Below are 25107 nucleotides of genomic sequence, written 5' to 3'. Positions count from 1 at the left end.
TCTATGATTATGGGCTGGCGAACATGTTCTTGTGCAGTAAGCTGGTGGATGTACGTATTCTGAATAGCAGTTTCTTTCTAAAAATTAAAAGCATATTCTTAGAATTGTAGAATCAGAGAATATGCTGAGTTGGAAGGGACCCATTGGGATCACCAAGTCCAATTCCTGGCCCTGTGAAGGATACTCAAGAAGTACACCATGGATTATTTGAGCATTATCCAAATGCTTCTTGATATTAGACAGGCTTGGTGCTGTGACCACTTCCACTTCCCTAGGTAGCCTGTTCCAGTGCTCAGCCACCCTCTAGGTGAAAACCTTCTCCACATATCCAGCCTAAACATCTCCTAACTCAGTTTCATGCCATTTCCTTGAGTCCTGCCACTAGAGCGAAGTACTTCCTAGAGTGAAGTACTTGCCCCTTTTCTTTGCCTTGCGAGGATGTTGGAGACTGCAATGAGGTCTCCCCTCAGTCTCCTCCGGGGCTGAACAAACCAAGTGACCTCAGCTGCTCCTCATATGGCTCCCCTTCAAACCATTCACCATCCTCATGGCTCTGTTGGATGATCTCTAATAGCTTAATGTCTTTTTTATACTGCAGTGCCCAAAATGCCCACAATATTCAAGGTGAGGCCTGCACCAGTGCAGAGCAGAGAGGGACAATCCCTCCCTCAACTGACTGGAATCCTTTGCCCAATGCCTCCCCTGGCATGGTTGGCCCTCCTGGCTGTCAGGGCCACTGCTGACACATATTCAACTTGCGTTTGACCAGGACCCCAGATCATTTTCCACAGTTACTGCTCTCCGACCTCTTGTTCTGCAGTCTGTCTGTACATCGGGGTTGCTCCACCCCAGATGCAGAATCTGGCACCCTGGCCTTGTTAAGCTTCCTACAGTTGGTGACTGCCCGTCTCTAATTTGTCAAGGTCTCTCCGCAGGGCCTCTTTGCTCTTGAAGGTCCTCCCAATTAGTGGCATTGGCAAAGTTAGTATTCCGTGAGTCCTGGGTCCAACTTTTTAATGAAGACGCTGAAGAGAATTGGGCTGAGCATGGAGCCCTCTGGAACTCTCCTGCAACTGGACACCAGCCTGATGTTACACCATTCACTGTAACTCTTTGTGCCCACCTCTGAGCCAGTTGCTCACCCACTGGGTAACACAGTTATTCAGCTGTATATTGGACATTACATCCAGCAGGATACTGTGAGAGACAGTATCAAAAGATTTACTGAAATCCAAAAAAGATTAAATCTACTGGTTTTCTCAGATGAATTGAGTGAGTTACCCTGTCACAGAAGAAAATCAGGTTCGACAAGCAGGACTTTTCCCTCATGAAGCCATGATCAATGACTCCAGGAGTAGAATCTTTTCCTGCCCTTCTTGAAAATCAGGACAACATTTGCCAGCTTCAGTCAGCTGGGACTTCGCTGGATTCCCAAGACCATTCAAAAATCATGAGAGAGGTTTTACAATGACATCAGCAGCTCTTTGAGGATTCTCAGACTAATCCCTTCAGGACCCATAGACTTGTAGGGATCCACCTGGAGCAGCAGATCCTGCGCAATTCAAGGTTGGTTGGGAGTTGATCATTCTCACAGTCATGGTCCTTTTTATTTTTTAAATAATGAAGCTAACTAGAAAAGACCACAGGCTCTTATATTTGAGAAAAATAGCAGTCTCCATGTTAATCAAAAGGTCAAGGTCCAAGGTCCAAACGTCAAAAGATCCTTAAACCAGAGGAAAGGTTTTAGTATCTAGGAGATGCACTGTCTCAATTAACTCAAGTTCTAATTTTTTTTCCCCTTGTTTAACATGATTGGCTACTTAGTTGCAGATCATATCTTCACTTTAATTGTGTTTAAGAAGTATTTTTCAATGCTGAAATTAAAAACCTTGAAGTGCTCTTGCAAATTAATGCAGCATGCATTTTGTTAATACCCTTTCCTTCTTCAATAACAAATAGGCAAGTTGTGGGCTTCTTTTAGCTTTAATTTCTGTGATGGCTTTGAGTTCTCATGACACATGTGATTATTTTGATATACCTTATACATGGAATGTTTTCACTTTCTTCCCTGAATCAAAGCTCTGAACGAAGGAATCAGGATTTTTGACTAAGAAATACAGCACAACTGAGTTCTCTCTACTTTCTCAATTGCTCTATTTCTTCTGCCAGAAGAGGGAGAAACATATGATCAAATAAAACACTTTGTAGCCTTTCTAGGGTGTGTAGAGATAAGATTTGGATTAATTTTCTGTATCTAAAATCAGATGCTTGTCCTGAAGTTTGTTGTGACCACAGAGAAATCTTATCTGCAGTACTGGAGACGATAAAAGTTCTGATTACATGAAACTAGTGCTAGCTGTATCTATGAAAGCTGCTGTCTAGCTGAAGATAAAGAGTTAGGAAATTCAAAATTCTAGACTAGACTTTGGACATAGACGTAAATTTCTTCTTGGATTTCCCATTTGCAGTTGGTTGTGGTCTAGTATTTTGTTTTGTTTTTCTCTTCCCTTTTCTTTTGCACATCATCCAAATACTTCTAATCTGATACTTTTTTTTTTAACAGCAATGTATTTTATCTATGCTGTGAAGATTCTTGTGTTTTCTGTTTCGATCATATTAACTCCTCTTCTACAAGGAAGCTGTCTTCTATGATGGACAATAAACACATTAAACAGTATATTAAATTGTTTTGTATAGTATAATAGTATATTACAATTATGTATATTTTTAAAGTATTCATCAGTAGGTAAAAGAAATTGATTTTGAAATCTAATCTCTTTCTATTAAATTCAGCCAAAGGAAGAGTGACATAAACTTGTATTTATACACCTTCTCAGTCTAATATCAGTTAATAATATAATCTTTCAAATTTAGGTCTGTCCAACTTAAGGATATCTCAGTTTTAGTCACATGAAGTAATTCCAGAGTAACCTGCTTCTTATTGCTTGTATAATTAAATAAATGACATAAAATTATCAAAAGATCGATGTGTATCTTGTTTTGTAGAAACCAATGTTTTGTCATAATTATTTATGTTTTGAGTTCACAAATCAGAGATTAGCAATTTGACCCTGACTGTCACTAGCATTTGACAGGAATAAAACCAGGAGGTTTATCTGGAGTCAACACATCCAAGATTGTGTGTAGACTACAAGGTTTCCTAACTATGTATTCCACTATTAGACAAATAGCATTAAAATCATAGCCAATGTAGTTCGTTGTTCCCTTAGTTTAGATTTGCTGGCTTGATTTTACTGCATTGTTTCTGTAGCAAATTCTGTCCAATATGAGACAGAAAATTATAATACATAAAGGTTTATTTCTAGGTTTTAGCAAATCTCTTCATCTGTTCCCAGCCCTCACCTCTATGAAGAATCTTACTTGTAAACACCTGCCTTAATGGCACAACTGTTAGCCTTGCATAGCAAGTTACAAGGGTTTGTCACTTGTATCACACACCTCTCCCTAAACAGTATGCAGTGTGTTATGTGTTTTGACACAGAGCCAGACTCTGAGTTCCAGTGCCTTGCTACTTCAGTCTGGACCTGTTTCTCTGGAAATGCCCTGAAATGATAACAGCAAAAGTCTGAGCAGCTTGAGGGTGAAGGGATTAATTTTTAACAATCTTGAACTGTAAAATATAGGAAGTATATGCTGTGGCAAATATGAACAGAAGGAGGGAAATTATGAGGGTTTTGGAAAAGCACAGAATGTGAAGGAACAACAGTGCTTTGAGGCACAGGTGAAAGTTAGTACTGCCAGTTAAAAGAAACAAAACCCTTATACAGACCCTTTATACAGACACTGAGTTACCCCATAATATCATAATGTGAATGCATGTTGTGTGTGGGCATTGGAAAACAAACAATTACTGATGCCTTATAGTAGTCAAAACCTTTTTAAAGGAGCTAACGTATGCTGATTTTTATGTACATTCATTTTTTAAGTTAAAGTATCAAAAATGAATTTTGTGTGCTAGAACTGTATAAGTAAATAAGTAGTCATATCGAAAGAAAGGTGGTTGTGTTATTTTGAAATGGTGGTTTGCTATCCTTTATTCAAATGAGTATATGAAGAGATGGGGAAAGCCTGGAACAGTTCCAGAAAAAGATTTCAAACTTGTATAAGTGATATTCCACCTCTGCAGTGGTATTCTCTCAAGTGCTTTCATATTGCATGCAAAAATGAAGAAGAAGAAGAGGGGCAACATTTCATCCTGTGGATGAGCAAATCATGCAAGAACAAGGGATTTATTCTTCTAGAACAGAACAATTCTATTTAGAGGAATAGACTTCATCTGAACCTCAAAGGGAGCAGGTAACATATCAAATCAAGAGATTGTACTACAGTTTTAAACTCTCTAAGGCTGAGTTATAACTGAGGTTTTAAATCAAGATTAAGGAAATGAAGATAATTCTGAAAGAGCACACTTCAAAATGATGCAATCTCCTAGGTAATTTTTGTATCTCTAAAGAAAAGTAGAGTTAGAAAATTTTTATCAAATAGGAAATTTGAAAGGATAGAAAAACAGTGCCACTATTATTAGATACAGTGAGGAAGAAAATGACATGGTTCTATAAAAATGATTTTTTTGTGTGTCTGTAAAACTCATAGAAGCTCAAGAAAAACATTTGAGAGGATATGGACAGTTTAGCAATTTTTTAGAAAGCTGACATGGGGAAACAGTGAGATAAAGACAGTCCTCTCAAAGACATCCTTCAAAAAGTTTGAAGTTTTGCCCAAATGAGGAAATATAAACATAGAATATGAAAATGCAGTGAGTAAGACCAAAAAGAGTAATAAAACCAAAGGTATAAAGATATAAGAATATGCTAAGAAACCTCCTCCAGATCATGAAGTCAGCTGGAGACATTGGAAGAACATAAGTAGAATAAAAGGAATATTTACAAAGGATTAATGCAGGAGATCTTGCAAAGTCTCTTATGATAGGTTTTTTCCTGTAAGAGACATCAAACCTGTCCTAGATTTAGATAATAGTGGAAGAGCTTATTAAATAAACAGGTGAAGTGCACAAGCGTCGACATAACTCTTCTAAAGGAGCCCAGGAATTAAATGGATTAATTGCAAACTCTGAAATGTGAGCTTGCCAGGAGGCAGAGCATTGTGTTATTCTATATGCTAAAATGGTTGGAAAGAAAAAAAAGTTTGGTTGATACTAAGCTGTTCATGGCATTAAAGACAACTCTGTAAAATTGCAAAACTGTAGAATATGATAAATAGCAAATGAAATCCAACATGAAATTCGAAGTGATGTACTCAATGGGAGCAGGGCAAGGTATAACTTGCACAATGGGCTCAGAAAAAATGTTGCTGTGCAGACTGGGTCTTTGGGCAAAGTAAGCAGTTGTATGAATATGTTAGCTTGATGCTCGGATGTCAAGGAGAAAGCTGAAATGTTAGGAAGCATGTGGAAACAGCAGGATGATGAAGCAGAGGACTGTTATTATATGGTACATATGTACCAGGACCACTGCATGTTGAGCTCTGTGGGACGTCCTGGTCAGACATAGTGAAGAGCACCCATTTTTGTTAAATAATGTAGTATCCATTCAGTGCTAGGAGGATAGGCACATGCTGGAGGACTTGCAGACGTATTACAGCTATTTAAGTCAGTTCCTCCATTAAATAGGAAGTATTCTTAGAACAGTCATTACCCAATAGGCAGAAACCTGGGGCTAGCAGTGCCTGACCTCAGAGTGCTGCTGTGTGGATACACATAGTGTTCTCTTGCATGTGTAACAGTCAAAGAGTTGTGAGAGAAGGTGGCTCTCTGTTAGGTTGGGATAGAGCAGGCTAGAAGAGTGATAGGGATGATTCAGGATGAGCAAGCAGTTGATGACCATGACCAATTTAAGCTATGAAAGAGACAACAGAGGGAGATGTCCTTCTTCAGTGTTCCTGGTATGTTGTGGGTGTAGTCCTTTCTGTAAGATGTCCCTGCTCCCGTGCAGATTTCCACTGAGCTTCAATTCCCTCAGAGGGGCACCCTTTGGGGCAAGTGCCTTTTTTCTCCAGTCACACCTTCAACAGCAGCACCTTCAGCCACGCTTGCAGTGGTGCTCTGACCATCTCTGACTGACTGAGCCTGGACCTGAAGGGTGATGGCCACAGCTACAGAAACTGCTGGAGCTGTCTTGGCTGGCTGGCCACCTCCTATGCAAGACAAATCTGCTGCTGCTGCTCTGGCTCCTTAAACCCTGCTCTTTCCACCAACAGGTGACATTAAAAATGTTGGTGAGTGGTGATGGTCTGAGGTAGTGAGTACTTATTTTGAGGTTAACCTTGAGTGTTTTTGATACAAGTTGGCAGGCCTTGGCAGCAGGTATGTTTGGTTCAGTTTTTCAGGCCAGACATAGACTGATGCAACCCATCATAAATGTGTGTTTCACTTCAGAATGCAAAGGACTTCCTCGGACAATGAAGATGACATTCTTTTAGTTAAAACATTATTTAAGTAGGGGTTGGCATACATTATCAAAAGTGTTGATGGTTGATATCACTCTTATTTCCATCCGCTAGAAGAGGCAGAGGACTAGAGAAAAAGTACTTGTGATTTACTTGCTCTGATATTTTCTATCTCCATTTAATCTGTCTTCAGCAAAAGAAAATACTGAAGAAAAAAAGAAGGTTCTGCTGTTCCTTGACTGTAAAGTAAAATTCTGTGTGTTAAAAAGCATGCACTTTTTTTCTTGTGGTCCCACTTGGTAGTTAGCTGTGATGACAGGCTTCATGTACTTTGATGAAAGTCTGTCTTATTTAGTTCAGTTTTGATTCAATCCCTAGGACTGAATCAGACCAAGCCCCTGGCTGTGAGTCCTCAGTGCTAACACATAGAATTGACAAATAAAATGATCTGTTGACTTATAAATGAAGTTATCAATATACAGTCATAAGAAAATACATTTAGTGGAAATACTATTACACAAAATTGCTTTCTTCATACCCCCTCCCCAGATTCAATGCCTAGCTAATTTCCTCAGCTTTCATGTCTCTCTCTATCTGTTCTAAAGCATTTTTCTGGGATAAGTGCTGGACACTTACTCTGGGATGAATGGAAGTTGCTGGAAAAAAAAAGAAAATACAGTTAGTAGATGTAAGTTTCTCTCTAGAGGTCATGCTGTATTCTCCTAAACCCACACTCCCTCTCTCAGAAACACAACAAGGCTTTATGATTTTTCCAAGGAAAGAAACAGATAATCTAGCAATACGGGTATCTTTGCATTTCTCAGTGCTTTATAATCTACTGCAGTAATTTTACTCCATTTTTTTAATTTAAAAACCCAGAGTCCTGCTGGCCAGTATTCATATCCAATACATAGCTGTCATTAATGAAATTTCTAGTAACAAGTTGTCCAAGTTGTCTGGCATCAATACTTGCATTGTATCAATACAGCAGTATGCCATCTCAGAAACTTCTGAAATAGAAGTCGTCTTCTTCTTGTGTAAACTGTGAATTTTCCCAAAAAGCTTTCCTCATAACCCGCATTTCATGCTTTTCAATTGTTGGAGAAAGTATATAGGAAAGTAATTCTCCAATGTTGCTTAATTTGTTCAATAATGTCTTGGGAATTTACACTCCAGCCCAAAAAAGGGTACAGTACTTAACAATCAAGGGTTGAGAGTAAAAATATTCAGCATTACTGTAAAGTAAATAATGATAAATACTGTTTTTACTTTGAAAAAATGAAATATGGTTCTGAAAGTGTGATTAGAGTTCATGCCTATTCTGTTGAATTGAAATGTTTATGTTACCTGTTACCCTGTTCCCATTTTCTCCACAGGAGAGATTGTTTACATATGCCAACAGGAGAGGTTTATTGTAGAACAGGAAACTGATAAAAAAACCCCACTGAAATACAAAACCACTTATTATTTAATTCAGTCTAGTTGGTGTGTTTAAATGCTATTTTTATGTACTCTTCAGAGATGTTAATATTGTATTTAGTACATTTCTCCAGGTAACTTCCTTATGGTTTTGAAGCATTGGCTTTATAGTAGTGTTTCTTAACTTTCGTGTATATAAGGAAAGTAGAAATGATACAAATAAGATTTCTCTCACCTTTTTTTTGTTAACTGATGTAACATTGACTTTTTTGGATATGACATACAAGGTTTTGTTTTCTCTGAATTTAGCCAAGTCTAAAGAATGTGGAACGTTCACACTCATGCTACTTACGGTTTTTCATAATCAGTGTAAATGCATACATACAGAGACACTATTTACTTTCTGAGTCATATTTTGACGTTCTCCATAAGTTTCACTGTTCTAAAATGAATCAATATAAAATAAATTTCAGCATCAATTTCTGGATATTTGGAGAGTCAGTCTGGTTTCATCAAAGAGAAACCAACCTGATTGCCTTGTGTTTTGGAATAATTGGCTGGATAGACAAGAAGAGAAGACTGGATATTGTCTAACTGAATTTTAGCAAGGCTCTTAACAGTGTTCTCACAACATTCCTCATAGATAAACTCAGAAACTTAGACTATATGAGTAAGGTGGATTGAGAACTGGCTGAATGGCAGATTCCAGAGGGTTGTAATCAGTTGTACAGGGTCTAGTTGGAAGCCTCTCACTAGTGGTGTCCCCCAGGGTTTGATACTGGTTCCAGTATTAACTCATTCACCAGTGATTTTGATGAAGGAAACAGATGCCTCCTCAGCAAGTTTATTCAAAGGTGGGAGGAAGTGGCCAATACCCCAGAGGGCTGTGCAGCCATTCAGAAAGACCTCAACAGGTTGGACAGATGGGCAGACAAGAACCTGTCTGAATTTCCAGAAGGGCAAGTGCAGGTCCTGCACCTTGGGAGGAATAACCCCAGGCACCAGCAGAGGCTGAGGGCTGACCATGTAGGAAGCAGCTCTGTGCAGAAGGATCTAGGGGTCTTGGTGGACAAACAGTTGTCCATGAGCCAGCAGTGTGTCCTTGTGGCCAAGGCCAGTGGTATCCTGGGGTGCAGTAGGAAGAGCACTGCCAGCAGGTCAAGGGAGGTGATCCTGCCCTTCTACTTAGCCCTGGTGAGGCCTCATTGGGGAGTGCTGTGTCAGTTCAGGGCTCCTCGGGATAAGAGAGACATGGACTTCTTGGAGTGGGTCCAGCAGAGGGCTGTGTGAAGATGATTAAAGAACAGGAGCGTGTCTGTTACAAGGAAATGCTGAAGGACCTGGACCTGTTTTAGCCTGGAGAAGATCGAGAGGAGATTCATCTATGTATGCAAGTATCTGAAGGGAAGGTGTCCAGAGGATAGTAGTCAGGCTCTTCTTGGGGGTACTGAGCAGTAAGATGAGAGGCAACAGGCAGAAATTGGTGCACAGAACGTTCCACCTGAACATGAGGAAGAACTTCTTACTGTGCAAGTATTCTGTGTGATTCTATAATTTGATATGAACATTACCTTGCATTTTATTGTTTAAATTGTGTTTTTTCTGTTCTGAAGAAATCCATTGTTTTGAAAAATGCCTACAATGAGAAGCAAATTATAAAGAAAATGTATCATAAATGTATCATAACTAATTGAAGGAGATAAAAGCTAGTCTAACTAGGTAAGTTGACTGATTTCTAGGTTATATTTTACAAGACAAATATGTTAAGCAAATAAAAGACCAGTAGCATGATAATAGGAACATATTTGGCTTTGAATATTCAGGTGCTTGTTTGTACAGTTCTCTTTAATAATAGATTTCTCATGTTTCTGTTATATCCTATCTGTACAATCTGCTTTTTCCTACTCAATCATAACTAAGAAATACAGTGTCGTGTTTAGCATAGGAGGGAGGAAAAAATTGAGCATGTACTCTGGATGCTTTTGCCTTTCTTTCACATCTGTTTCAATTGTCTGGATCTTTCACAGGCTATTGCTTTTTGAAAATTCTTCAGTGCAGGTTAACAGATTCATTGGAGTGTCTTTGGTCTTTTGTTTGGGCTTTTTTTTTTTTTTTTTTAATACTCTTGTGCTGGGGAAGCAACTCTGACTGAAATTAAACAAACCAACATTAAAGTGTTCAGAAGTGGTTTCGGACACTGGATGACTCATACACTGCAGACATAAGCTCAGGCCTCTTTTATCCTCGATTGTTGTAAAGGAGCATGCTTTACTTGCCTCTGAGATTAAAATCAGTAAACAACATGGGGTTTTTTTTGAGCAGTGGCAGTTATCTTACAGCAAATCAGAGAGACAGAGGATCATTTCAGCGCTCTCTAATCCTGTGTTTTTCCCCCATATCTATTTAACTGAAAGAAATTTGGCTACCTTATCAGCCAAACTGCTTAAAAATAGGGATATGTTGCAGATAAACAGTATGAGTTCTTCATCTCACTCATGTTAAATGGATGTTGGGTAGCAACAGGGAGTAAGCTGTACCTCAAGTCCTTGTTGCACCTTTTATAGAAAAATTTTAGGCAGTGACTAGCAAACCAAATCATTGTTGGATATCTTTCTAGATCATGAATATTTCCGAATGATTAAACTATAACATTTGTGTAGTTGTCAACAGAAAGGAGGAGAAAACCCTGAAGTCTAGTGCCATATTTTATTAAACACAGCTCTGATGCAGACACAGGTGACATTAGTGTCAGATTTAGTGAAATAAAAAGTAGTACCATAAGCTTACTAGCTGCCAGTAGTCTGCTCCCCAAAATCACTTTATTCTACATTCATGTATTGAAACGCGTTTAATCAGGTTTTAGATAATTACCTAAGATAAGCAGACTTAAACTCCTTATGTAATGGTTAGCAAGCACAATATATAGGTATAGAGAATGTTAGCTCCTGATGAAGACAATGTCTTCACCTTAGTTTCTGTTTCCTAAATTCCTGGTAGAGGGTGGATGAACAGCTGTTGCACACAAGCATTAAACTCTCAGGCTGTTCATGGTCAAGTCATAAATATTAAAACAGCATAAGAGCTTCTCAGCTAGTTCAATGTATACTTGTACAAATTTTAGGGAATATTTTTGAAACAAAATACAATTAAAGAAATGTAAGGCTATCTAACAAGCAGGAAGAGTGCAAGTCCATCAAATTGGGCAGTAACTACTATTGGCAGTGTTCTATAGCTCTGTTTAAAGAAATATGCTTCTTCTGTAAGTAGATAGACATGCATACAAAACCCCAAACAAATAAACAACAATAATATCCTAGATGTTACAGGAACTTAACTCTTGTGATTCACCCTGAAATCTTCTTCAAGCAGTCTGTTAAAATTTTTTTGCTGTTTTTTAATTTCTTCTCTTACAATATCTCTATAGTATTTTTTTCTAAACTTCTTAGTACCTGAGGTGATTGCTTCAGTATTTTGTATGAGTGTGCCACTTTGTTCAATATACATTCACATTATGAAAACATCTTGAAAGGTAGTGAAAACATAGAGTTAGGAACAGAAAATAAATGGCAAGTTATTTCTATTATTTTATCATCTCTTAATCTCCTGTTAAAAAAAATTAAAAAAAGTTTTGTAATTGATCACCAGCTCAGTAGAAATATTTACATTTTAATGTTCCCTGTATTTAAATGCTAAGCAATATCGGAAAAATTTTCAGTTTGAGTCACTAGTTTTTTTTTTTAGTCTTTGTTGTGTTTACATCTTATATATAAATAATTATAGTAAGGCTTAATGACTAAGATGATTAAATAAAAGTGTATATATATATTGTTCTGTAGTCCAGTATGAGTAACTTCAGTTTGCACATTTTCTTTGGCTAATATTTTGGTCATATCCATCATGTTCAACAGGAATAAAATCCATGGTGCTTTAATAAAAACTTGGAAAGCTTGAAAGGTCTGGATAAGGACATCTGTCTGTATGACTCATGTGCCTGTTATAATAAACTACACTAATCTGGCTCTTGGAAGTACCTCTGGGCTAGTTCAATGAGGTCTCTCTTTTGATGTCGTGAAAATCTAGGTATTACATCCACAGAAAAATAGTGATCAGGGAATGTCTTCTTGACAAGAAATTTTCTCTTCAAACTTCATCCTTGTAGTGAATAGCCTTACTTTTTCTCTCGTATTCTAAGATTTTAAGAGCTTTACTATCCTGCTTTCTGGTTGTGATATGGACTTATGTATTACAGATATTCATAAAACATGCCTGAAAGTGTTCAAGACAGAAAGTCACACAAGATGTGAAAGAATATTTGACCCCGTTTAATGTGCTACTACCGCTTTCCTGAGTTAAAACCATAAATTTGTACCTTGATTTCATACATAGTTCTAGATATTTCAGATGACTTTGTGAATTTTGCCTAAATACATTAACTAGTTTAATGAGCATGCATATATAAGTACTGTTGAAATGGATAGAGCAATGATGTATTTACTTTTGAATCTGTTTCATCTTGTAGCTATTTTAAATTGGAAAAGTAATGTTAAGATACTCTTGTGGATACTGTTTTCTATGTAGACGTGACAAGATTTGACACTGAAAATTCATTTTTTTCTTTCCACAAATCATGGCTTTTGTGGAAAAGATAAGGATGCTTATACATATGCTTATATATAAAAGTATATGGCTTTTATGTATACTTCTATATATTCAAATACAGTAATGATAGTATATGAATAATTTAGAATAAGATATTTTTCTATGAAAGCAAATTCCCTTAATGAAAGCCTCTTGTAGAGGATCACTATAACAATATCTCAGAAATTGAATAGGTTCGTGTAGGGTTTTTTTCAATGCAATCTCCACTACTCATTCCCTGTGTACTCCCAAATTTACTTTTGTGATTCTTAGATTTTTCACACAAGACTTTTTTCCATGCAAAAACAATACGTACATTGGTTTTGCTTTTTTTCAGTGGATTCCAGAGAATGCTGGAATAAGATCTTTCTCTTCCCATGCATCCCTTCAGACATTCTGTTAGTCCCAACACTTTTCCTATCTAGTTCTCAAAGCATGGATATGATGTATTTCTGTCATTGGTGTCCACAACCTGGTGTACCCTGGGCTGGCAAATCTATACTGGTAGTCAGGGTAGGTGTTGATGGCAATAAAGGAAGTTGAACTATGGCTCTTGGAGCTGAAGATTCCTCTCCCTCCCCAGTCATTGCTTTCATTGAATGTAGGTTGATGGTAACTTCCTGGAGACTTGTGGGCATCTGGCCAGACTTTCATTCTGTGTGGAAGGGCAACAAACCAACAGTCTCTGAGTCAGTGAACTCCACTCTACTCAAATCAGTCTCCCCTTCCACCAGGCTTCATCTGTGATGTTTCTGATGGCCGCTTCATCTCACAAGTCAAATTGTTTGTGCGGGCCACCAATACAAGAGTAATTTGCACTGGCTGATGCATATTGTCAATTACAATGTGAAGCTGTACATAAACCTGACAGGACTAGCCACAGGAGCTCTCAGGCTAGGCCCAGCTATGTACCCATGGGCACAGATGGTGGTAATGGTACAAGGTCAGTGCCAGAATTTGTTTTACCTTGTAAATAACTATTGAGTAGGTGGTGAAGCCAATCAATAGGGAGGAAACAATCACATCTCCATCTCACTGGGGCAGAGACTGACATAGCTACCCTGAAAGAAATCTAGCAAGACCATAAGGAGGCATAGTCCTTGCAGCTCTATTTGCAAATTAGTTCCTCTATTCGTTTGCTGTAAAACTAACAAGAATAATATTTTTTTATATGATATCTAAATAGGAAAAAATTAGCGGCTTCCTCAACATTTGGATTTGATTTCTCTATTACTGAATGTTGCTTATAAATAATTAAATACATAAGTATAAATACATATTTATTTTTTTATCTGAAAGAAGTACCATGTTTTACAAAACAAATAGAAAAATCAAGTAATGTGCTAAAGAGTTGCTCATGCAGTGATATGTGTGGTTTTCTTAGGAAGGAAACTAGACTGTTACATTTGTCCCAGGTCATTATTTCTCCTGTAGAGGTAGGAAACTACACCTGTACATGTACATGGTTCTTAATATTGTACTGAGATTTAAGGATTAATTTTCCTTTTTGGCAGAGGTGGGCTTGAGATTCTCAAAAAACTTAGTAATTTAAAACCAGTTTGTTATGCTAGTAAGGCCATGCAAGTGTGGATGATGTCTTACCTTTTGTATCCATGTGAGTTGCATCAGGTGATCTGCCTACCCATGAAGGAAATAAACCACATCTGTAATTTTGCTGATGTGATTGATTCTGTATTAGGCGATTTTACTATAGCATCTTTGTTGGTTAGAAATTGCACTTTACCTCATCTTTGGCTGACAGAGATAAGGAAAAAAATGCGTGCAGAGACTACCTGGCTCAATGAGAACAAAAATCTTGAAGCTGCTGATTTCAGAGCATATGAATTTCCCTTTACTCTTCCATGGTTTTGTCTATGCACTTAGCCAGAAGCTGATGAATGGTGCTTTTCAAAAAGGTGCAATGCCATGCCATCATCATAGCTAGAGAGTTTCCCTTAGTTAGTGTCATAATACAAAAACCAGTTTGTCGAACTCTGACAACTATATGAAAGTATCCCACTACTGGTTTAAACATCCTTAGGAACCTGGATTTGAAAATTACCATAGCTAATCTTCTTTCCCTAATTATATATCCTGGTCTGAATAGCATATAAGTTAACAGATTCCCTCAAATTGAGAAACTGGATAAAAAGATTCAATGAGGTTATTTCATTATTACAAGCAATACTGCCAATATCTTGTTAACTGTGGCAAAAGCTCTGCCTCAGAAGCCTGTAATCTTTGTAATGGTTTTGAGTTAGTATGCATTTGTTATTGACAGAAAAACATTACTTTCATGAGTATGCTTGCTGTGTGGTTTAGAGTAACATCTGCTCTAGTGGATCTTAGAATGTTTGCAGCTTTTATAAACTCATGAAGTGTCTTACACCTGAATGTTGTACAACTTGAAAGGCCTTCATGCTAATGATATAAATTAATTTCCTTTCAGTATCTCAGCTGATTAGTTGGCTGAACCAGGGATAAAAACTCTCCTTTGAAACTCGTAAAACACTCCTGATTTTGTTTGTAGAGTCAACATGAGCAAGAATACCTGTAATTCCTACGTGGGAAGAGCAGAAGTGTAAGTATGTTTTCTTTTTCTTGCTTATGTTTTTTATTATCACTGTTCTTCCATACTACTTTTGTGTTGTATTAGCCTTTCAAATGCCACTTTTCTGAGAAGGATAGAAACTATGATAAAATACTTGTTAGTTGTACCCTATTCTTGCATCTGTAGCCTAAATAAATATGTATGTGTGTGACTTGGACACATGGAAATAACATTATTGGATAGTAGTATGGTTTGGAGTGATCTTTTTTTAAATTGAGACGTTCATTTTTGCAGTGTGTTTTATGAAAAGTTTTAAAAATTAGTATTTTCTGGAGGATTCCTAGAAAGGTAAGCTTATATAATAGCTATAATGTACTCAGTTGTAAATTTATGCCACTGCATTCGTGTTGGTGCCGGGGACTGAATCTGATTTCGTAACACATTATTGAAATTTTGACTCTGAAATGTTCCAAGAGATCAATGAGAAAATGAGCTAATTATACATGCGTAGATTTGGATAAGGCTTAATTTTGTTAGTTTTCTGGTCTTTGCTGTGGTTTTTTGTCCTATGTATGTATGCCTCTGTATCCAACAGTACTACTGAAACAGAGAGGCTTGGATGTTGCTATCTTCCAGATGCTCATGTAACATGTTAATGTGTGGTATTATATATGAATGACTCTGTCTTACAGGTACAGACAAGAAGTAAATGTTTCTTTCTATATGCTAATGCTATGTTTAAACTGCTGAGTATGGCTTTTCTCCTAATAGACAAGGAAACGTCATTGAAGTGGTAATAGGAAAGAAAAGTTCTAATGTGCATCTATAAGGTCACTGCATCTACAAGGACAGAGGATAAAGTTATAGTTCCTTGTTTTGTGAGAGGCTCCCAGCTCGTATGTAAACAGAATTTTCTTGAGAAATATTCCAAGTCACTCTGTATCCAGTTTTTCTATTTTCTGAAGAGTATCTTTCACTTTATCCTGTAATGAAATTGGGACTGCTGTTTCTGCTTTTTTGCTAATGTCCGGGTGTGTCTGCTTCCTTCTGCCCTTTGCTGCCTCAGTTTTTTAGTCCAATAGGCTTGGTTGTTGGACTAAGAGGTTCATCTCATTTGACTTTATTCAGAACTGCTCAAATTCCTCCCTGTTCTCTCAGGTGCGGGAGTGGCAGTTCAGACATCTCTGACCAAGTGCAATGTAAAGCTTCCCAAATGTGCAGGCTGTACTTGCTTGAGCTCCTAACTATTGGGAGCAGTTACTTTCTTTGGTTTATTCTTAAGAATTTCTTTTTAAAAAAGAGATCTCTCTCTGTAGATGACTTTTTTTTCCTTATGATTTTACCGCATGTGCTATCAGCATGTATATGTACAGCTGCAGGGGGAAAGGGAAGGGACAAAAGTATGCTAAATTCATCATGGTAATATGGTTTGATATGTGAATAAATGAACAACCTGATATGTCTCAACAAACTGAAGATACATATTCGGACCGCTTAATAAAGCTTCACTGTTGCTATTGTCTGACATGCCGGGAATTAAAGAACGCATGAGGCCATCCATAAAATTTTTAAAAGACCTCAAAGCATATATAAAATTTTAATATTTGTTGATCTAATGGGATTTGATCAAATTTGGAGGAAAGATCACTATTGTTGCAGTCTAAGTTAACTGAATAAATTTTTATCAATTATATTAATCTGTATTAATTCAAAGGGTCTTGTATTAATAAAGCATTCAAGAAAATATTTTCTGAATTTAAATTCTAAAAGCTTAGTAAACACATCGAACATTTCAGACCCTGAATGAGATATTTTAACATTCAAAATAAACTTCCTTATTTTAGTGTTAAATCCTAGCATATGTCAACTTTATGATAATTACTTGCATCTATTTTTCTTTAAACTGGGTGCATAAAATAGTTCCTACTGTTTGTTTGTTTGTTTGTTGTTTTGAAATTGCAAAATATGTAATCCTGGGGGAATTATTTTAAACCATGTGGTGTCATGCTGTTTAAATAATTCTTTGATTACTGCTTGTAGGGGGAGAATGAAACTATTTGAAAAGTGACTTTGGAAAAGTCTCATTAGACTTGTTGAGTATAGCCAAAGATTTCATATCACACATCAAATCTTCCATCGCTCTACGTGCCTGTCAATTTGAATTTTCATTGCCAATGGTATCCATGGTCTGCCAGACCAGTCATTTCATCCAAAGAACACCTCATGAATAAGTCGAAGTGTCATCATTTGAACTGAATAATCTTAAAAGAAAGTATCAGCTTTCATTTTTATTTCAGGGGATGTTGTCACAGAGCTTTTGAAGAGGTTTTTGTGTTTCTAGGAAGCATGGCTATCAAAATTTTGGTTCAGTGGTTTCAGACATCAGTGAGCACAATTTACCTAATATAGAAGATGAACTTGCAGATATGTGTAATCATTAGGTATTTTCACCAAATATAGAAATTGTGCATTGTGAATAGCTGAATCTTAGTTTAACAGTGTAGCATAACAGAAACTACAGATAGAAAAGACATTAACATTTCCATTTTTTCTGACAATATAATATCTCTAATACTGTTAAAATAATTGCAAGTGATGTTGTAATTAAAAATATGTTGTTAATATTTTAATATTTATTGTTGTACTTTTTCCAGTAGACTTTTATTCCACTGCTTGAACTTCATGTCCTCAGACAGAAAATATGCCTAAACCTGGTAGTTCTACATTCTCTCCATCTGGTTTGCATTGTATTGCTATTCATTCTTCTTTTGGTAACCTGTGGAGTTGCATACCTATGTATGGTAGGCAAATCATATGAATGCAAAACAGACAGGGAGTACCCATAGAGATGAAGTGCAAGGGAAGCAAGAGCTATTTGAAAACAGCTGACTCACTACGTTTTCATGCAGAGTTCTTAAGGCTGGATTGTCATAACCTTTGCTTATGGTGTGGGTGAATGAAGAGGAAGTTAAAGACTTCCTTTATTCCGATGCTCATTTCTGCTTTGATTATGAGTCATAAAGAAGACATGAGCCAAGAGCTTTTTGTCTGCCACTCTTCCTGTAAGCAAATAGTGAGGGAGAGAGAATGTCATCCTGTCTACCCCAGTCAAATGCAATACACTCCTCTGCTCACCAGGTAGAATAGCTATTTAGCAACAGGATAAAAAAAAAAAGTAGAGTGATGTAGTTCCCCGGTAAGAGTGTGAAGGAACTTTTTGTTCAGCTCCAGGCCCTTTTTTGTCACAGTGCATTTCTGTCAGACAGTAATCCTTGCTTTAGGTCAATAGTTCTAAGTATCCAATTTGTCAACAGAAATGGGAGAAGCTTGCACTGTTCCAGAAGCATTTTTCATAATAAATTTGCATTATTTACAAATAAATTGATTTTTCTCTCATCGTCAGTGGTTAGGTCCATTTGTTATCTGATACGTGGATACTTAGAGGAAGATTGCTTGGACTAACCATTCCGAATTAATGGGAAGCAATTAAATTACATATTCTTTGCCTTCTTCCACTGCTCCACCTGTAATACAGTCTTTGCAAAGGAAACAAGAGAGAGAAAAGGCAAAGGTGGGGCATTGTCGAAGGGCAGATTGAACCCATGCAGTGGTGTTATTTTTCCTTTAATGTCAGTTGCTGCTGTTGACTGACAGAATGGAAATTTTAAGCAGCATGTTTCCTTACGTAAAGCAGCAGCTGATACACAGAGAATGACTGAAGAGAGAGTAAGTAATGCCTGGAGCAACTCTCACCCTTCCCACATATTTTCTAACATTTCCTTCTACAGGGGTTAGTAATCAATGTCTATGGTGAGAGTCCAGTCTGAGAAAGAAGAGCTGGACTTGGACTCTAATGAATTAGGTTTTTTGTATTAACTTACAGTATTCACCTGTGTACGTTTGATAATCCCCTTTTAGTTGTGAGATTATTTTTGGAGAGTGAGAAAGGGTCCTATAGCAGGATTATAATGGTTTATTTCTGACAAGGAATTGCACAAGTTCCTTTCCTCCCACTCATTTTGGATTTCTTCATTTCTGTCTTCCACCCTCTCCAGTCTTTCATGGATGTTCTGACTAATGTTTCCAGCCATGCTGATCAGGCCTTAAAGTCTGTTGTCCATATTTCCTTCCTTCTGTCTCTGATATTTCTGACATTAATACACATGCTTTTTTCATAAATCTCTCTTTTTTCTCTTGACTCATCTCCTGGTTCAGCTTCTGTGTACCTTCTTAATTAACTTGCAGCCTTTTTGAAGCAAGTCTTACCTCCTTATCTAAGGCTTGGGCAGTACTTAGGATTTTGTGACATAACTGAACCATTCTGGAACATGAAAACACACCCACCTATGTGTTAACAGATGTAACAATCCTAAACTAACTCAAATGTCATCCACAATTATGAAGATTTAAAAAGTAATCTGCAATGTGGGCCAATAATGCTTATTTAGTCCAATTAAATAAACAGAAAAATTCTCTTGATGGTTTGAGTGGATCATACAGAGAATTTTATAGCTCAGCTACAGTAGCAAAGCCTTGAATTATATCTGAGTCTCTACTTTTTAGAGTTCTTGCACATTTGGTCATTGTCATCCTCTATTCCAGTTCTTCCCATCAGCAAGGATAATTGTCTACCTGGGGCTTTTATCTTCCTAGCAATACAGATCACACTTATGCTTCTGAATCTTTCCACCCAGTGCTGGCTTTCAGGTTGTCTTGAAGAGGCACAGTAGGCCCTCTTTCCTGGTGACGACTGGGAGGTGTCAGCCATTTGTATCAGAATTACACCTACTTAGATGTTTTACTGAGAATAATTACCCCAAAGCAGTTCTTGTTCTCTGAAATCAGCTCTAGCCCTCTTGTTATTGCTGTTTGATGGAAGCTATCTTTCACCTTTGCAATAACTTACTACAGTGGTGAAAATAAAATTAAATGACCCTGAAAATCCCACTCTATGAGAAAATATGCTTGACTCAGAGAGTGTAATCTTAAATTAAATAGATGTGAAAACGTTAGGGAAGGGGAAAATGGATAGATAACTGAGTCCTGGAGTAGATGAATTAGGAATAAAGACAACAAAGTTCAGGACTTTACACATTGGAGTTCACACTGAAGAGAGCTGATGGCCAGGGAGGAGTAGAGGAAAGGCATGAAAGTGCTGGATAATGCAATTAAAGCAGAGCAGTATTAAAGATTAACAAGGTCTCCTTACTTTTCTTTCCCACTTATTACAGTATATTTCTAGTCTGTGACTGAGTTTCTACACATTGTTCTCTGTTCTTTAAACACGAAAGTCATCTTTCAGTCTCTTCCGTTTGCAATCACTGTGTGACTGATGCACACCATATATGGAGGGAAATGACATATTATGTAATTACTTTTTTAATGTAAATTTCTTTCCTATCTGTCTCTCACTTGTCATTTTAAATTGCAGGAAGTTATGGTCAATACCTCTGCATCTGTCAGAGTGCAATGGATGGAAAAACTGGTTTTCCAGTGTGATGAGGTTCTCAACGTATTTTTCAATATAAATATTAAATATTTTTAAAAGAAATATGCAAATGTCAGGACCTTGGAAGTCTGACAGATGTAGGGTACTAAAGAGTGGTATGTAGCAGTTAGAGGGAGAATGTTTGTAGAGGAACAAATACTGTAGTAAGGGTAGAACAATTTGCTAGATATTTTTGTTGAAATGGAAATACAAGTTATTATGGAAAAACATAGACAATCACGTGCAAGGATTACTGTTCTTTGGCTACTGACAGCAACAGAAGACATGAAGAATTTGAAATAAAAGGCGAGTAACAGTTGAGTACTAATAAAGTTAGAGTAGGTTGATAAAAGCAGTCACGGCTAGGTTTGCAAACGAAGATTTGGGGAGGCTCTACCCACGATTGTTACAAGCGGCTGGTGGCTAAAAAGGCCAATACGAGACAGGCATGTCTGGTTGCAAAAGGCACAGCAGAAAGACTCCTTAGGTGGTATATTCTGCAAGGCGCCATTCATTCTGCATTGTCTTTTCTCCTGAAGAGTGATCCGTGCTTTCTCAAAGGCATCAGCAGCGTTATAGATGGTGTGTCTCCAGACCTCCCGATTGGAGGCCAGAGTAGACCAGTTATGTTGATCAATACGGCCAAGGCTGAGATGTTGTTTCAGGGAGTCCTTGTATCTTCTCTTTGGGGCTCCTCTCATGTGGCAGCCAGTGGCAAGTTCACCATAAAGCAGGATCTTAGGGAGGTGGTGGTCCTTCATCCTTGAGACGTGCCCTGCCCAGTGCAGCTGTGTTCTCAGCAACATGGCCTCATACTTGTGACTGCTGCTTGCTCTAGAACAGACGTATTGGTCACGTAGTCTGACCAGTGGATGTTTAGGATTGTACGGAGACAGCGTAGATGGAAGCGTTCTAGGAGTCGCAGGTGGTGACGGTAGATGACCCATGATTCAGATCCATATAAGAGAGTAGACAGCACTATGGCTCTGTAAACACTGATCTTGTACTTTTCTTCAAGTGTTATTTTGCCAAACTCTTTTATGAAGCTTTCCAAAAGCACTATATGCCTTAGCTAACCTGTTGTCTTACCATCTGAAGAGATGAGGCTACCTAGGCAATTAAACTGCTGGACTGATTTGAGTTCTGATTCGCCAATGGTGATATGGGGATGATGGAAGACTTCCTGAGGTGCCAGTTGACGGAGAACTTCTGTCTTCTTTAAGCTGACTTCCAGCCCAAAGAGCTCAGCAACATAAAGCAGCTCCCGGACAAGGCGGTTTAAGGTCTTGGTGTGGGCCTTCAGTTGCCGTAGGTTGAAGAAGCTTCCATCAGGATGATATCGAATGTAGATACCATACTGATCATCGAGTTCTACCGTGACCCTTTGGAGCATCATGCTGAAAAAGACTGTGAATAGGGTTGGTGCGAGAACACAGCCTTGTTTTACACCATTGGTTATTAGAAAGGGCTCAGAAAGTGCATTGCCATATCTGACTTGGCCACGCTGATCCTCATGGGGTGAGATGATCATTTTAAGGAACTTGGGGGGACAACCTAAACGTTCCAAAATCTGCCATAGACCTTTTCTGCTCATGGTATCGAAAGCCTTGGTGAGGTCAACAAAGGTTACATAGAGGCCATTGTTCTGTTCCCTACACTTCTCTTGCAGTTGTCTGAGAACAAATACCGTGTCTGTGGTACTCCTGTTGGCTCTGAAACCACATTGGCTTTCAGGTAGAATTCCTTCTGCTGTAGCAGGTATTAGTCTGTTCAAGAGTATTCTTGCCAGGATTTTGCCAGCAATGGAGAGCAGAGTAATACCACAGTAGTTTGAGCATTCTGATTTTATTCCTTTCTTCTTATACAAAGTGATGATGACTGCATCATAAAGGTCTGATGGGAGTTCACCTAGTTCCCAACAGCGCACCACAAACTCATGAAATTTAGCATGGAGTGCAAGGCCCCCATGTTTCCAGACTTCAGGTGGAATTCCATCAACCCCAGCTGCCTTGACGATTTTCACCTGCTGTATGGCCTTGAGGGTTTCTCCTAAAGTGGGGAAGTATCCAATTCATACTTTACTGGTTGTTGTGTGATGAACTGAATAGCTGAGTCTTGGACTACACGGCTAGTAAGCAGTAAGTTGTAGAATTAAGGTTGCCCTTCAGTTTTTAGATCATGCTCTTGCTATTTGAGTTTTACAATTTCTATTTTGTTTCTTTATCAATGGCTTCAGAAACAGCTGTGACTGTATGTACAAAATGAGAGGTTTTTCTTATATGTTATACATGTTTTTCCTTGTGATATGTGCCATATATCTTTTACCTGTGTATGAATACCTGTTTGTACACATAAATGTACAGCCTAGAAATACAGAATGAAAATGTTATGTATGTACATTAGGAAGTCCTCAATGAAGAAAGAAATGATCAGCTTGCCTTGAATTAATACACAGTTACATTAAAAAAATTTCAAGTATATTTCCTGAAAAGAGCTAATATCGAACTTGCTTTTCTACAAATTATTGCTTCTTTCCCTGAGTGCACTGCATTCAGAGTAACTTGTGTTTGGTTACTTTACATGAGATCTCAAGCGGAACACCGCAGACTTTCTTCCTGCCAGCCTGTGAACAGTGAAGCTGCATGATCTGTAGCCCCTGGGCAGCTGCTTCTGGTGGCTTGAGGCTGGGAAACCTAGTATTATCTGTGAAAGAGGTAGTTAATCTTCAGATTCTTGCCTATTTCTTTCAGCACTGCAGAAAGAAATTCATCACTGGGAAAATTTATCTGTTTCTTTTCTTGATTTGTCCTTTTTTAGCCTTGTAATAATTTGTACTACAATCCAGTTAAAAAAAAAAAAAAAGAAAGAAAATGTCCAAGCCCTGGGGAAGTTCATTGGATCATTGATCATTGATCATCACAGGATCATTGATCCTATGATTCTATGTCTCAACACAGTTTGAGAACACAGTTAACAGAAAGAGACAAGTAGTATTATCCCTAGCCAAGCCTGTGCAGCAAAAGTCTCCATAAAGTGCTTCCTTCAGAACTGGGAATGGGTTCATGTAAATGTTTGGATTTTCAAAGTGGATCTTGGGGAAAAACCTGTTTCCCAGTTTTTTGATGGAATTTTTGTGTTAGTTGCAGCTGAGTATTTGGGGATAGAGCTTAAATAAGATTCCTAGAAGACCAAATGAGGCATACAAGGTGTTTGCTCCACGTCTGTGTACAGAGAGACGTCAAAGGAAAAAAAAGTTGTGCAGTTTGTACTTCTGTATTCCACTTCTGCTATTTGTAATTTTCAGATTTAAATATGAAGAATAACTAGAAATTTTCCAGTTCCTCCTTTTGTCTCTTCATAGAACAAATTACTATTGTCCCAGTCCACTCTACTAACAGTAAGTCCTACCAAAGATAGCTTTTTATTTTGAAACCTCCAAAACAGGGTTTGTGAATTACTGCTTCTGCCTTGTCAGTCCTAAGCAGGAAAAACAAAGGAGGCTCAACTCACTGTTGGGTTAGCACTCTTATCTCAGAACTATTTGATTTTTGGTTTTCAGATTGATTTTTTTTTTTTACTGCTCTGCTTCTGTTTCATTCCCCCCCCCCTTTTTTTTAATTTTTTTTTAAAATTCAGGATAACCTGCCTAGAGGCAGCTACTAATGACTTCACCTTTTCTTTATCAGAATATAATTTAGATAGACAATAAGGAAAAATTTAGTCAGATTGTTATATGTCTGCAAGCAGCTACTTCTGTCCTTGTTTTGGTTGCTTTGCTTTGGGAAATAAAAGGCTAGAGTTTTTCTTGATACCTTCAAAATTTCCTCTAGAAACAATTTTCTGTTGTTATTCTTTCCTCAGAAACCAGCTCAATGTCAAAATCTAGACAGTAAAAGATCAAGTCTCAAGGGTTTTGCTACCCTCTTTTCAAAATAAAACAATCATCTCAGTGCAAATATTCTTACTTAGCAATCCTCTCTTGACAGAGCAAATTAGGCTTTCTATGTTCATTTCTTGAAATGGCAGCTCCTCTGTCCCTGGAGGGCGTTGTTTTAGGAAAGAAAAAAGAGAAACTACATTGGAAAATGATGTGAGATAAAGCATTGAAAAATAATGTTTTGTATTGAATGTGTTTTCTAATAAGACCTGAGTGAGGAGGTGTGGGAGTGACCACACCACAATATCAGTGAGATGTTACAGCTGTACTGGGACCTTTATCCAAGCTGCGTTTTACTGGTTTTCCAACTGGTGTTCCAGTTTTACTGGTGTTTACTGGTGTTCCAACGTCTCACTCTACATGTTACCTATCACTTTTCTCTCTCTTACATCATCAAATGGTAATGCATCTTACTTACTTAGCAAAACTAAACTGATCTAAAGAAGAGACAACAAAATATCTGTCAATTATCTATTTAATTACTCTCGTAGCTCTTTTCCATCCTGTGCCTTTTGGCACCACTTCAAACTGGAAAATTTCAGTACATAGAATTATATAAAATAGCAGTCTTTAATGTTCTCTTTGCATTTTATCTCGATTGAATAAAAAATTACTATGTTACCATCTAGATTCATATTAATAGTAGTA

The 25107-nt window shown here is 37.7% G+C and overlaps 1 protein-coding gene across 1 annotated transcript in view; it reads left to right on the top strand.

Moving 5' to 3' along the window:
• LOC116780156 (cAMP-specific 3',5'-cyclic phosphodiesterase 4D-like) overlaps window positions 1-25107 on the top strand; it is a 105334-nt gene that overhangs the window by 12041 nt on the left and 68186 nt on the right. Inside the window, exon 2 of the transcript XR_004354355.1 lies at window positions 14933-15064. The gene's annotated coding sequence lies outside the window, so the exon portion shown is untranslated. The remainder of the gene's footprint in view (window positions 1-14932; window positions 15065-25107) is intronic.

This window comes from Chiroxiphia lanceolata, chromosome Z (genome assembly GCF_009829145.1).
Source record: "Chiroxiphia lanceolata isolate bChiLan1 chromosome Z, bChiLan1.pri, whole genome shotgun sequence".
NCBI lineage: Eukaryota > Metazoa > Chordata > Aves > Passeriformes > Pipridae > Chiroxiphia > Chiroxiphia lanceolata.
This window is presented reverse-complemented; position numbering and strand designations above follow the sequence as displayed.